Source organism: Podarcis vaucheri (genome assembly GCF_965113315.1).
Source record: "Podarcis vaucheri genome assembly, chromosome: W".
Taxonomy (NCBI): Eukaryota; Metazoa; Chordata; class Lepidosauria; order Squamata; family Lacertidae; genus Podarcis; species Podarcis vaucheri.
Window position 1 is genome coordinate 5,195,763 of NC_138757.1, and position 13,612 is coordinate 5,209,374.

General features: G+C 39.3%; 1 protein-coding gene across 1 annotated transcript in view; it reads left to right on the forward strand.

Moving 5' to 3' along the window:
• Positions 1-13,612, forward strand: part of LOC309523308 (uncharacterized protein) — a 283,533-nt gene that overhangs the window by 242,704 nt on the left and 27,217 nt on the right. The gene's annotated exons all lie outside the window — the stretch shown is intronic.

A 13,612-nucleotide genomic window follows, 5' to 3' on the forward strand; every position in this document is an offset into this window, starting at 1 on the left:
AAGCCATAGCAGTAAAACGGAAAAATACACAGGAAAGCTGGCCAACATATAAAATACTTCTAAAAAATGAAGATAACCAAATAAAATTTAAAAAAAATTGAGGAAATAAGAGAACACATTTCAGACTGGTTCCAATACCATCAGTTATTTGAAAAATTTAAATCTGACAAACAAAAGGGGTTCTCAGTAGAAATTTCTCGATTTGAATCTGATCTTGTAAATATTAAAAGAAAAACTCTTTCCAAAACTTACCGACTCCTCCTTGACTGGACAGTCAAGGAGGAGGAGGTAACAGTGCCAATGGTGAAGAAAAAGAAGAAGAAGAAGAGTTTGGATTTGATATCCCGCCTTTCACTCCCTTTAAGGTGTCTCAAAGCGGCTAACATTCTCCTTTCCCTTCCTCCCCCACAACAAACACTCTGTGAGGTGAGTGGGGCTGAGAGACTTCACAGAAGTGTGACTGGCCCAAGGTCACCCAGCAGCTGCATGTGGAGGAGCGGAGACACGAACCCGGTTTCCCAGATTACGTGACTACCGCTCTTAACCACTACACCACACTGGCTCTCTCTGGTGAGGTGGTCCCAGGATTTTGGCCATTCAATAACCATGGCCCAATGGGAAAATTTATGGAAGATCAATTGGAAATTCACAAACTGTTACACGATTAGAGAGAACTTTCAAAAAATGCAACATCGATGGTATCTAACACCATGGAAACTTTCAAAAATGTATAAAAATGTGTCAAGTAATTGTTGGAGATGCGGAGACTCAGGAACATTCTACCATATGTGGTGGATATGTAGAAAAATACAGGTATTCTGGGAGAGTATCCATGCAGAACTGCAAAAAATGCTAAAGATCTCTTTCAATAAAAAAACAGAGGCCTACCTCCTGGGAATAACAGATTTGGATATTCCACAAAAGAGGAAGGGTATCTTTTTATATGCGATGGCGGCAGCAAGAGTTTTGATCGCAGCAAAATGGAAGAGTAATGAAATCCCCTCTATACAAGATTGGATCCAAAAGCTGACAGAATATGCTGAATTAGATGGTTTATCAGAAAAAATAAAGAATATATCAAAACAGGAATTTGTTTCAAAATGGGAGGTTTTTAAAGAATATCTGAAAAATAAATATAGTAGTTTAAATTCTGTTGCAGCATTCGAGGAACTTCAGTAACAGTTGCAAGGTAGATATAAGAAATTAGATTTATTAAGAATAAGTTTAATTATGATAAAAGTGTGTTCTGGCAATAAGTACTATGAATTTGAAATATGGAATAGACGGGAAGTTGGGTTTTTAGTGTTAAGACCAATAGATGTTTTATTGTTTGCCAAGAAAATTATGTGTCTAGGGTTATTTTTGTAATTTGTGTGTAATTTTGTATTTGTGTTTCTTTGTGTGTGTTTTTGTTGTTGTATAAATAAAGATTAAAAAAAAAGAAAGAAAAAAAAGAGGACTACAATCTTAGTTTGTTTTTAAAGGGAACAGCTATAACCTCAGTGGCTTTGCATGCAGAACACCACACGTTCAATCCCCGGCTTCTCCAGGCCTGAAACTCTGGCAAACTGCTGCCAGTCAGTGTAGACATTACTGAGCTAGATGGAGTAGTGGGTCCAACTCCGTATAAGGCAACTTCCTAGGTTCCCATTTATGCTTCAGATCTGGGCGTGAGGCTTGCTGTCACTTTTAGTGTCGAGGGGGTGGTTCTTTGCACATCTGGAAGACGACTGTGTCACCTCCCATCACCCTATTGAAAGTGCTTTTACAGCTCAGGGAAAAGGGCAGGCAGCCACAGCATGTGTAGACTGTAGCATCCTGAATTAAGGGAGGGAGGGATTCCCCTTGCAGCCAAAGGATAGTTTAAGGCCACCACGAAAGAGCTGATCTTAAGCTTGAAACCAGGACTTGCTCTTTAACCATGCTGCTCCTCCAGTTGCCAATGCCATCCATGTAACCTGTGTAACCTGTGTGACTATCAAGCGTGCGTTGTGTCCAGGAACCTGGGAGGATTTCTTTCACATGTGTGCATGTTTTCGTCTTTAAATAAACAGCCCATGCCTGGCTGTCTCAGTGGAAATCTAGGGAGGCTGAGGTGGACTTTCCAGTGGTCAAAGTCTTCCTGCCCGGCATCTATTTCCTGCCCTCTTTCCCCACTGAACCCCTGCACCCTGCTTCAAAGCAAGCCACGGAGGGGATTCCCTCCACTTTGAAGCAGGAAAGTGGGAGAAGAGCTGCTTACACGAGTGTAAGCTGCTCCCCTCCCACTTTCCTGCTTCAAAGGGAGCCAGGGAGGAAGGAATCCATTGCAGCCTCGAGCAGCGAGGAGGATCCATGGGTCCCCTTCCTTCCCTCCTCCGTGGTTGCTTTGAAGCAGGAAAGTGGGAGAGGAGCTGCTTACACGGGTGTAAGCGGCTCCCCTCCCACTTTGCTGCTTCAAAACGAGCCACGGAGGAGGGAGGGACCAACAGAATCCCTTTCCCTCCCTCCTCCCCGGCTCAGCTCAGCAGCCGTGGCTCTTACTGGCTTTACAATGAGCCTGAAGGAGGGACAGACGGCAGTCCCTCTTTCCGCCTCCTTGTAAAGCCAGCCAGAGCCGCAGACACGCTCTACGCAGCTCTTGCTTTAAAGGGAGAGCTGGGCAGAGCTTGTCGACAGCAGCGGCTCTTGCTGGCTTCGCTCCATAAGACGCACAGACATTTCCCCTTACTATTTAGGGGGGGGGGTGCGTCCTATGGAGCGAAAAATACAGTATTTTGAAGCAGCAGCCCTTTGCTGGGTTAAGGAATGGATACTGAAGGAATGGGTTTCTGTGTAGTCAGTTTGAAACGGACCCCAAACCCCCCTTTTCTTCTTTCTCCAAGAGAGCATTTCTAAAATGCATCAACTTGAGCTGTTGAGCAAAATGCATAACAAGAACACAGCTGTATAAACCCATTCCTTCAATACAACTAGATAATGCGGATGTTTTAGATTTGGAGGGATTTGACAATGTGTTTGGCTGGCATGCATATCTATGGTATGACAAGATATTATTATTATTTTTTATAATGATATTTATTAAAAGTTTAAAGATTACAGAAAAAGGAAAAAGGGACAACAATACAATACATAAAAAACATAAAAAAATACAACAATACAGCAAAAAGAAACAAAAACACTAAAACACACATCCAATATTCCATATCTTTACCTTTCATTTACTTGTTTCATCGACCTCCTCACACCTCCCTTTTTTGTATTCTAATTCAATTTAGCTATTTCAGCAAATCCTTTCCATCTTACTCAATTTTTGTTCTATAATTTACCTTAACCCAATCTGACCTTAAATTTTACACTTTGGCCCATTAACAATCCATTTTTACTTAATTCTTTATAACATTTCTGCTAAAGCCATGTAACTTCATTCCAGCATCCTTCTAACATTCATTAATTTTGCTATATTTTTGTAAATATGCTTTACATTTTTTCCAATCTTCTTCCACCAACTCTTCTCCCTGGTCTCGGATTCTGCCAGTCATTTCCGCCAATTCCATGTAATCCATCAGCTTCATCTGCCATTCTTCCCTGGTGGGTAGATCTTGTGTCTTCCAGTGCTTTGCAATGAGTATTCTTGCTGCTGTTGTAGCATACATAAAAAAAATTCTATCCTTCTTTGACACCAATTGGCCGACCATGCCCAGGAGAAAGGCCTCTGGTTTCTTCAGAAAGGTATATTTAAATACCTTTTTCATTTCATTATAGATCATCTCCCAGAATGCCTTAATCTTTGGGCATGTCCACCAAAGGTGAAAGAATGTCCCTACAGTTTCATTACATTTCCAACATTTGTTATTGGGCAAATGGTAAATTTTTGCAAGCTTGACTGGTGTTATGTACCACCTGTAAATCATTTTCATTAAATTCTATTTTAAGGCCGTAAACGTCATACCAGTGGTCCATAACTGTTCCCAGTAAACCATCATAATATTATGTCCAACATCTTGTGCCCATTTAATCATGACAAATTTCACCGTTTCATCTTGAGTATTCCATTTCAACAGCAAGTTATACATTCTTGACAAATTCTTAACTTTAGGGTCTAACAATTCTGTTTCCAATTTTGATTTTTCCACCTGGAAGCCTAATTTTTTGTCCAAGTTATATGCCTCCATTATTTGATAATAATGGAGCCAATCTCGTACTCTGTTTTTTAATTTTTCAAAGCTCTGCAGTTTTAATCTGTCACCCTCTTGTTCCAAAATTTCCCAATACTTCGGCCATTTGGCCTCCATACTGAGTTTTTTCTGAGCCTTTGCTTCCATTGGTGACAACCATCTTGGGGTTTTATTTTCTAACAAATCCTTATATTTTATCCAAACATTAAACAGTGCTTTTCTGACAATATGGTTTTTGAACGCTTTGTGTGCTTTAACCTTATCATACCACAAATATGCATGCCAACCAAATACATTATTGAAACCTTCCAAATCCAACACATCCGTGTTTTCAAGAAGCATCCGTTCTCTCAGCCAACAAAATGTGGCTGATTCAGAATAAAGTTTAAGGTCTGGCAGGGCAAATCCACCTCTTTCTTTAGCATCTGTTAGTATCTTAAATTATATTCAAGGTTTCTTGCCCTGCCAGACAAATCTAGAGATATCTCTCTGCCACTTCTTGAAACAGTCCATTTTATCCAAAATTTGCAATGTTTGAAACAAAAACAGCATTCTTGGCAATACGTTCATTTTTATCGCAGCAATTCGGCCTAACAACGATAGCTTCAAATTTGACCATATTTCTAAATCCTTTTTCACTTCAGTCCAGCATTTTTCATAGTTATCCTTAAATAAATTCACATTCTTAGCAGTCATGTTAACCCCTAAATATTTCACTTTCTTAACCAGTGACAATCCAGTCTCCTTCTGAAACTTATCTCTCTCAATCTCAGTTAAATTTTTCTCTAGAACTTTAGTTTTCGTCTTATTCAACTTAAATCCTGCTACCTGACCAAATTCTTGAATCAATTCTAATACTCTTTTAGTGCTTGATTCTGGCTCCTGTAAAGTCAATACCAAGTCATCAGCAAATGCTTTCAATTTGTACTGTTTGGCTCCCACTTGTATGCCTTTTACCAATTGGTCCCTTCTAATCATATTTAGCAAAACCTCCAGGACCAAAATAAAAAGCAATGGAGAGATTGGGCAACCTTGTCGTGTTCCTTTCTCAATCTTAAATTCTTCCGTCACTACATTGTTCACAATTAATTTAGCCTTTTGTTCTGAGTAAATTGCACCTATACGGTTTCCAAAGCCTTGACCAACCCCCATCCCCAATAAATTCTTCTTCATAAAACTCCAGGAAATGTTGTCAAAGGCTTTCTCCGCGTCCACAAATATCAAAACTGCTTTAGTATTAATCTTCGCTTGTAATTTTTCTAAAATATTAATTATATTCCTCGTATTGTCAGACAAGTGTCTGCCCGGAAGAAAGCCCGCTTGGTCTTTATGGATTTCTTCTGCTAACACCTTTTTTAATCTTTTAGCCAAAATGTCTGCAAAAATTTTGTATTCCACATTAAGCAACGATATGGGGCGGTAGTTCTTAAGCTGCGTCTTTTCAGTCTCTGTTTTCGGTATAAGGGTAATGTACGCTTCCTTCCACGACTCTGGTGCCCTTTTCCCTTCCAATATTTCATTACAGACTTCCTTTAAAGGTTGTATTAACCATTCTTTCAAAGATCTATAATATCTAGACATCAGTCCATCCGGTCCTGGAGATTTACCTAATTGCATGTTCTGAATGGCCCCTTCTACTTCCTCTTCCGTTATTTTATAATTCAACATTAATTTGTTTTCTTGGGAAATTTTTTGTAGTCCATTCATTTTCAAAAATTTATCAATATCCATTTCTTTCTGCTTCTCCTGTGTATATAGTTGTTTAAAATACCTCTGGAAGCACTTTCTAATTTCCACTGGATTCTGTATATTCTTTCCTTCCACTTCCAAATTCGTGATGGTATTAAGTTTTTGTCTTTTTTTCATTTGCCAAGCCAGCAATTTCCCGCACTTATCTGCCAATTCAAATGTCCTTTGTCTCATCTGTTTGATCTTCCATTCTATTTCCTGATTCACCATTTTCATGTATTGTACTTGATATAGCTTTATCTCTTTCAAAATCTCCTGGGACTTTGGTTTCACCCTCAATCTCTTCTCTCCTTCCTTTATTTTTTTCCAAAATTTTATCTTTTTTCTCATTTTGCATTCTCTTCTTAATTGCATTCTGTTGTATCAAGAATCCTCTCATAACAGCTTTGCTTGCATCCCAGATTACTCTTTTTTCCACAGTAGTGTTCATGTTTATCTCCAAGTAGTCTCTCAAAGTTTTTTGGGCCTTCTTAGTAAATTCTTCATTCCTAAACAGAGAATCATTCATCCTCCATCTAAAGGAACCAATTGGCATCAATTTCATTTCCATCTTCACAGCATTGTGATCGGAACAGGTCTTGGGGCAAATTTCAACTTTACTAATCTTCGGAGCCAGTCCTCTGGTTACCCAAATTTGGTCGATTCTTGTCCATGTCATTTTAGCCTCAGAGAAGAAAGTTCCCTCTCTTCCCAGAGGGTTCTTCGTTCTCCAAATATCAACTAAGTCCATATTTTCAGTCATATCAAAAAAAGTTTTTGGTAGTCTTCCATCCTTGGTAACTATTTGTCTTTGTGCCTTATCCATATTTGTAGACACTACGCCATTCATGTCTCCCATCAAAATCATATTGTAATCCAAATGGTCCATCAGGGTCTCATGTAGCTTTTTAAAGAATTCCGATTTCCCTTCATTTGGTGCATAAATACCTATTATCAGAAATTTTTCTCCTTGTGTTTTAATTTCAATTGCTACAAATCTTCCTTGATCATCTTTGAATATAAATTTTGGTGACAGGCTCTCCTTTGCGTAGAGGACCACTCCTCTTTTTTTGACTTTATCGGATGAAATAAATTCTTGGCTTAATCTTTTGTTATTCAATAACTTCCTGTGTAACCTTGTCACATGTGTTTCTTGTAAACAAGTCAAGTCCAAATGCTCTTTTTTCAATAAATGAAATACTCTCCACCTTTTTTCTGGGCTGTTCAGTCCATTCACATTCCAGCTCATGACCTGCAGTGCCATCATGTGATTACTTTGGTACCCCCCCCAACTTCCCCCCAAAGCTTGCTCCTCTTCTGTTGGTAAGTGACTAGTGGGGTGCCACAGGGTTCTGTCTTGGGCCCGGTCTTATTCAACATCTTTATCAACGACTTGGATGATGGACTCAAGGGTATCCTGATCAAATTTGCAGATGACACCAAATTGGGAGGGGTGGCTAACACCCCAGAGGACAGGATCACACTTCAAAACGACCTTGACAGATTAGAGAACTGGGCAAAAACAAACAAGATGAATTTTAACAGGGAGAAATGTAAAGTATTGCACTTGGGCAAAAAAAATGAGAGGCACAAATACAAGATGGGTGACACCTGGCTTGAGAGCAGTACATGTGAAAAGGATCTAGGAGTCTTGGTTGACCACAAACTTGACATGAGCCAACAGTGTGACGCGGCAGCTAAAAAAGCCAATGCAATTCTGGGCTGCATCAATAGGAGTATAGCATCTAGATCAAGGGAAGTAATAGTGCCACTGTATTCTGCTCTGGTCAGACCTCACCTGGAGTACTGTGTCCAGTTCTGGGCACCACAGTACAAGAAGGACACTGACAAACTGGAACGTGTCCAGAGGAGGGCAACCAAAATGGTCAAATGCCTGGAAACGATGCCTTATGAGGAACAGCTAAGGGAGCTGGGCATGTTTAGCCTGGAGAAGAGGAGGTTAAGGGGTGATATGATAGCCATGTTCAAATATATAAAAGGATGTCACATAGAGGAGGGAGAAAAGTTGTTTTCTGCTGCTCCAGAGAAGCGGACACGGAGCAATGGATCCAAACTACAAGAAAGAAGATTCCACCTAAACATTAGGAAGAACTTCCTGACAGTAAGAGCTGTTCGACAGTGGAATTTGCTGCCAAGGAGTGTGGTGGAGTCTCCTTCTTTTGAGGTCTTTAAGCAGAGGCTTGACAACCATATGTCAGGAGTGCTCTGATGGTGTTTCCTGCTTGGCAGGGGGTTGGACTCGATGGCCCTTGTGGTCTCTTCCAACTCTATGATTCTATGATTCTAATAGTGTTGGCACGTTCACTGGGGGGTCCAATCCAAAAGATAATGTCGATATGTCCAGCGTTCCCCTGTTTGGTGATGATCTCTCCAGTGCTCTTTGCTCTGAACCTCTGTCTGGTGATCTTCTGTCCAATTTTGTTGGCTCTTTTCCAATTCCCTTCTGTAGATCTTCTTCGTAATTAGACAGAAACTTTATTTTATTTTCTACTGATCTTATTTTTATTTTCCTTCCTTTGAAGCTGAAGGATAGGCCTTGAGGGAATTCCCACCTGAAGATAATTTTGTTCCTTCTCAACAGAGCAACCAAATCTCCAAAATTAAACCTGAGGTCCAAAAGGTGTTTTGGAATATCTTTAAATATTTCCACTCTTGACTGATGTATTACCAAGGTCTTCTCGTAGTGCCAACCAAAAATTTTATCCCTCTCTTCTTTAGATCGGAGGGTAATCAAACAGTCTCTTATTCTGTTCTTTTCCTTCTTCCCTCCTCTTCCAAGTCTAAAGGCCCTCACAATTTTAAATTCCTCTTTTCCCAGATCCAAGTCCCAGTGGTCTGCAAATTCCTCCGTGAGATAGTCTATCAAAGAGTCTTTTTCTAGTTCAGGTACAGCTCTAATCCTCAGGTTTGTCTGTTTCTCCTTGAGCTCAATCATAGAAAGCGCCAGCTTATGATCCTCAAGTTGCTTCTGCAGGTCTGGAACTCTCTCTGTTTCCAGTTGAGTAACCTTCGCTTCCACAGCAACAACCTTTTCCTTAACTTCCTCTGCGATCTGTTGAGTTGAGTTAGACTCCTGAATCAATTTCTCAATAGCTTCTGTATTAGAATTAACTTTTTGTCCCAAACTATTTATGCTTTGTGTATTTTGATCCAATTTTTTATTCATTTGTTCCAATGAATCATTAATTTTGCTCAAAGCAAGTGCCAGAGCTTCTTCTGAAATCATTCCTTTTGATTTAGAATGCATTAATACAGCTCTGAGTGATTATTTTGAAATAAATTTGAAAACTACAGTGGAAAAAAGAGTAATCTGGGATGCAAGTAAGGCGGTTATGAGGGGGTTTCTGATACAACAGAATACGATAAAGAAAAGAGCCCAGAATGAGAAAAAAGATAAGATCTTGGACAAAATAAAAGAAGGTGAGAAAAAGTTAAGACTGAAACCAAAGTCACAGGAGATTCTGAGAGAAATTAAACTCTATCAAGCACAATATTCAAAACTGATAAATCAGGAAGTTGAATGTAAAATCAAACAAATGAAACAAAGGACTTTTGAATCTGCAAACAAATGTGGAAAACTGCTAGCTTGGCAGTTGAAAAAGAGACAAAAATTGAATACGGTTACCAACCTAGAAGTTGAAGGGAGAACATTCAGAACCCTGTGGAGATTAGAAAATGCTTCCAGAGATATTTTAAACAACTTTATACCCAAGGGCCGCAAAAAGAGACTGAGACAGACCAATTTTTAAGAAACAATGGATTACCAAAACTCTCTCAAGAAAATAAGACAATATTGAACTATAAAATAACAGAACAAGAGATTGAATGTGCCATTCAGAATATGCAACTGGGCAAATCTCCAGGGCCGGATGGGCTTACCTCTAAGTATTATAAGACTTTGAAAGACCATCTGATTCAACCATTAAAAGAGGTTTGCAATGAGATTATGAGGGGGAAGAAGGCACCGGAGTCGTGGAAAGAAGCTTTCATCACATTGATACCTAAATCTGAAACTGAAAAGACACAACTTAAGAACTACCGTCCCATTTCCCTGTTAAATGTGGATTACAAAATTTTTGCAGATATTTTGGCAAATAGATTAAAAAGAGTGTTAAATGAAGTGATTCACAAGGACCAGGCAGGCTTTCTCCCAGGTAGACATTTGTCTGACAATACAAGGAACATTATTGATATACTGGAACTTTTGCAAATGAACACCAATACAAAAGCAGTATTGATTTTTATCGATGCGGAGAAGGCCTTTGACAACATTTCATGGAAATTTATGAAGGAAAATCTTAAAGGGATGGGAGTGGGACGGGGGTTTGAAAACGGTATAGAAGCAATTTACTCAGAACAAAAGGCAAAATTGATAGTTAATAATGTGGTGACAGAAGAGTTTAAGATTAAGAAAGGAACACGACAGGGCTGCCCTATCTCCCCACTGCTATTTATTTCGGTCCTGGAGGTGCTCCTGAACATGATCAGAGGGGACTGGTTGGTTGAAGGAATCCAGGTCGGAGCTAAACAGTATAAACTTGAAGCTTTTGCAGATGATTTGGTTTTGACATTACAGGAGCCAGAATCTAGTATGAAAAGGGTGTTAGAACTGATTCAAGAATTTGGTCGGGTGGCGGGATTTAAATTAAATAAGCAGAAAACTAAGGTTTTGGAAAAAAAAACTTGACAACTTCAGAAAGAGAAAGGTTTCAGAAGGAGACAGACCTAAATGTGGTGAAAAAGGTGAAATATCTAAGGGTTAATATGACAGCTAAAAATCTAAATCTATTCAAAGATAACTATGAAAAATGTTGGTCAGAAATTAAAAGGGACCTAGAAATTTGGTCAAAATTGAAGCTTTCCTTGTTGGGCCGAATTGCTGCTATAAAGATGAATGTATTGCCAAAAATGTTGTTTTTGTTTCAGACCTTGCAGATTGTGGACAAGATGGAGTGTTTCAAGAGGTGGCAGAGAGATATCTCCAGGTTTGTCTGGCAAGGCAAAAAGCCCAGAATAAAATTTAAAATATTAACTGATGCTAAAGAAAGAGGGGGGTTTGCCCTGCCAGACATGAAATTGTACTATGAATCAGCAGCTTTCTGCTGGTTGAAGGATTGGCTACTTCTGGAGAACACTGACGTTTTGGATTTGGAAGGGTTCAACAATGTATTTCGGTGGCATGCATATTTGTGGTACGACAAGGTTAAAGCTCATAAAGCTTTCAAGAACCATATTGTCAGGAAGGCAGTGTTCAATGTCTGGACAAGATATAAAGATTTATTAGAAAGTAAGACCCCAAGGTGGTTGTCACCAATGGAAGCTAAGGCTCAAAAAAGACTCAATATGGAGGCCAACTGGCCAAAATATTGGGAAATAGTAGAAAAAGATGGAGTCATATGGAGATTGCAGAGTTTTGAGAAATTAAAGGATAAAGTGCGAGATTGGTTACATTATGCTCAGATCAGAGAGGCCTTTAATATGGACAAAAAAACAGGCTTCCAGGTGGAAAAATCTTAACTAGAAACAGAACTGTTAGAACCAAAAACTAAGGTACTTTCAAAAATGTATAACTTGCTGTTAAAATGGAACACTCAGGATGAAACGGTTAAATCAGCTATGATAAAATGGGCGCAAGACATTGGCTACAATATTATGTTTGCTGACTGGGAACGGTTATGGACCACCGGTGTGAAATTCACGGCATGTAATGCCTTGAAAGAAAATATTATGAAAATGATATATAGGTGGTACATGACCCCAGTCAAGCTTGCAAAAATATACCATTTGCCAGACAATAAGTGTTGGAAATGTAAAGAAACTGAAGGAACATTCTTTCACCTTTGGTGGACGTGCCCAAAGGTTAAGGCTTTCTGGGAAATGATCTATAATGAGCTAAAAAATGTATTTAAATATACCTTCCTTAAGAAACCAGAGGCCTTCCTTTTGGGCATTGTCGGCCAAATGGTGTCAAAGAAGGACCGAACCTTTTTTATGTATGCGACAACAGCAGCAAGAATACTCATCGCAAAGTACTGGAAGACTCAAGATTTGCCCACTCTGGAAGAATGGCAGATGCAACTGATAGACTACACGGAGCTGGCAGAAATGACTGGCAGAATCCGAGACCTGGGAGAAGAGATAGTGGAAGAGGATTGGAAGAAATTTAAGGACTATTTGCAAAAGTATTGTAAAATGTATGAATGTTAGAATGATGCAGGATATAAAGATAACGTGGCATTAGTGACAAATTTGAAAGGAGTATGTAAAAATTGGTTTATAAGAACAAAGGTGAAATTTGAACAATATTATGTTAGGCTCAAATAAGAAAAGGGAGAAATTAGAGACGTAATAGCTGAAATGTATAACATAAAATAAGATTTGAAAGAAGGTGAAGTATTGCTGAATAAGAATTTATAAACAGGAACACAGAAAAGGGAGATGTGAGGGAGTCATGAAAGAGGGTTATGGAAATAATATTTAAGAAATTGAATCATTTTCTTTTTATGTCTTTTTATGTCTTTTTTGCTTGTTTTTTTTGTATGTTCTGTATATTTTTCTTGTCTTTTTTTAGCTTATGGTGTTTTTTCTTTTTTTTGGATTGTGAATGGGAAGTTTGTTGTGCTGTTTAAATTGTTTAAAACCCTTAATAAATATTTTATATATACATAAAAATAGAATGCATTAATACAGCTACAGATGAGGCAGGAGGGCCGGATGTAGAAGCTCTTCGCTGCCAAGACTTCCCAGACCTTGTTGTGTTTTCCTAGATTGGGGGATCTATTTTTTCTTTCCCATCTGCCATAACACTTAAGCCCTTCAAGGTCAAATACAGTCCCAGAGTCTTATCTTTAAAGTTGGAAATTCCACTCCTTGTAGCAATTTCGAAGTCCTCCTCTAGAGGGAAATAGTTACTGTTTATATTATGTTAGTTTATATTATGTAAGTATCACCCTCTTTTTTTAAAAAAAAGTTTACAATTGCACCAATATATTTAGTATCAAATCACAACAAATAATTACTCAGTTTCAACTCCTTTCAGTCCCTTTTAAGTCAGGAGAGGGCAAATGAAACAATGTATCACTCTTGTTTCACTGACAGTCAAATGAGCGGTCTATTCACAGTCTATGCAGAGCTCCGAAATGCAGCGATTTTAATGGCTGCCGTTCCCAGGTTCCGAGCGATGGAAAATTAGCTTCTCCCTCTCTTTTTGCAGGCAAATATCGTCCAAAGACTCCCCCCCTCTTCCCCTGCTTCCAAGGGGGGGCTCGCTATATTTTGTGCTGAAAATTTAAGCGTTTAAAATAAAGTTTCCAAGGCTTTAGCTTAAGCCTGTTTGCTTCCGACTATTTACAAAAGGAGGAAGGCGGATTTCCTGTTTTGAGCCTCCCCCCGTTCGTTGTCAAATTCAACTTTTAAAACTCCAATTCTTCACTTTACTCACGGGTAGTTACTTTTAAGTCCAATTGTCAACAGGAAAAAGTCAGCGCTCTCCGGCAACGGCTGTGCGGCTTCACTCCGTGAAAGTAGCAATCAGTACGAAGCACCGCGCCGCTCACCCCACTTCGCTCCGGAGCTCCAAAATGGGTTTCCCCGCGAGTAGGGGAGGCGCTCTTGGTGCCCGCAGAATCCCACGTTCCCAGGCTTCCTCCACCTGGGATTTTTAAAGGGTCCCCACCTTCGCCGCGGTGGCAAGACCCAGTTCTCAC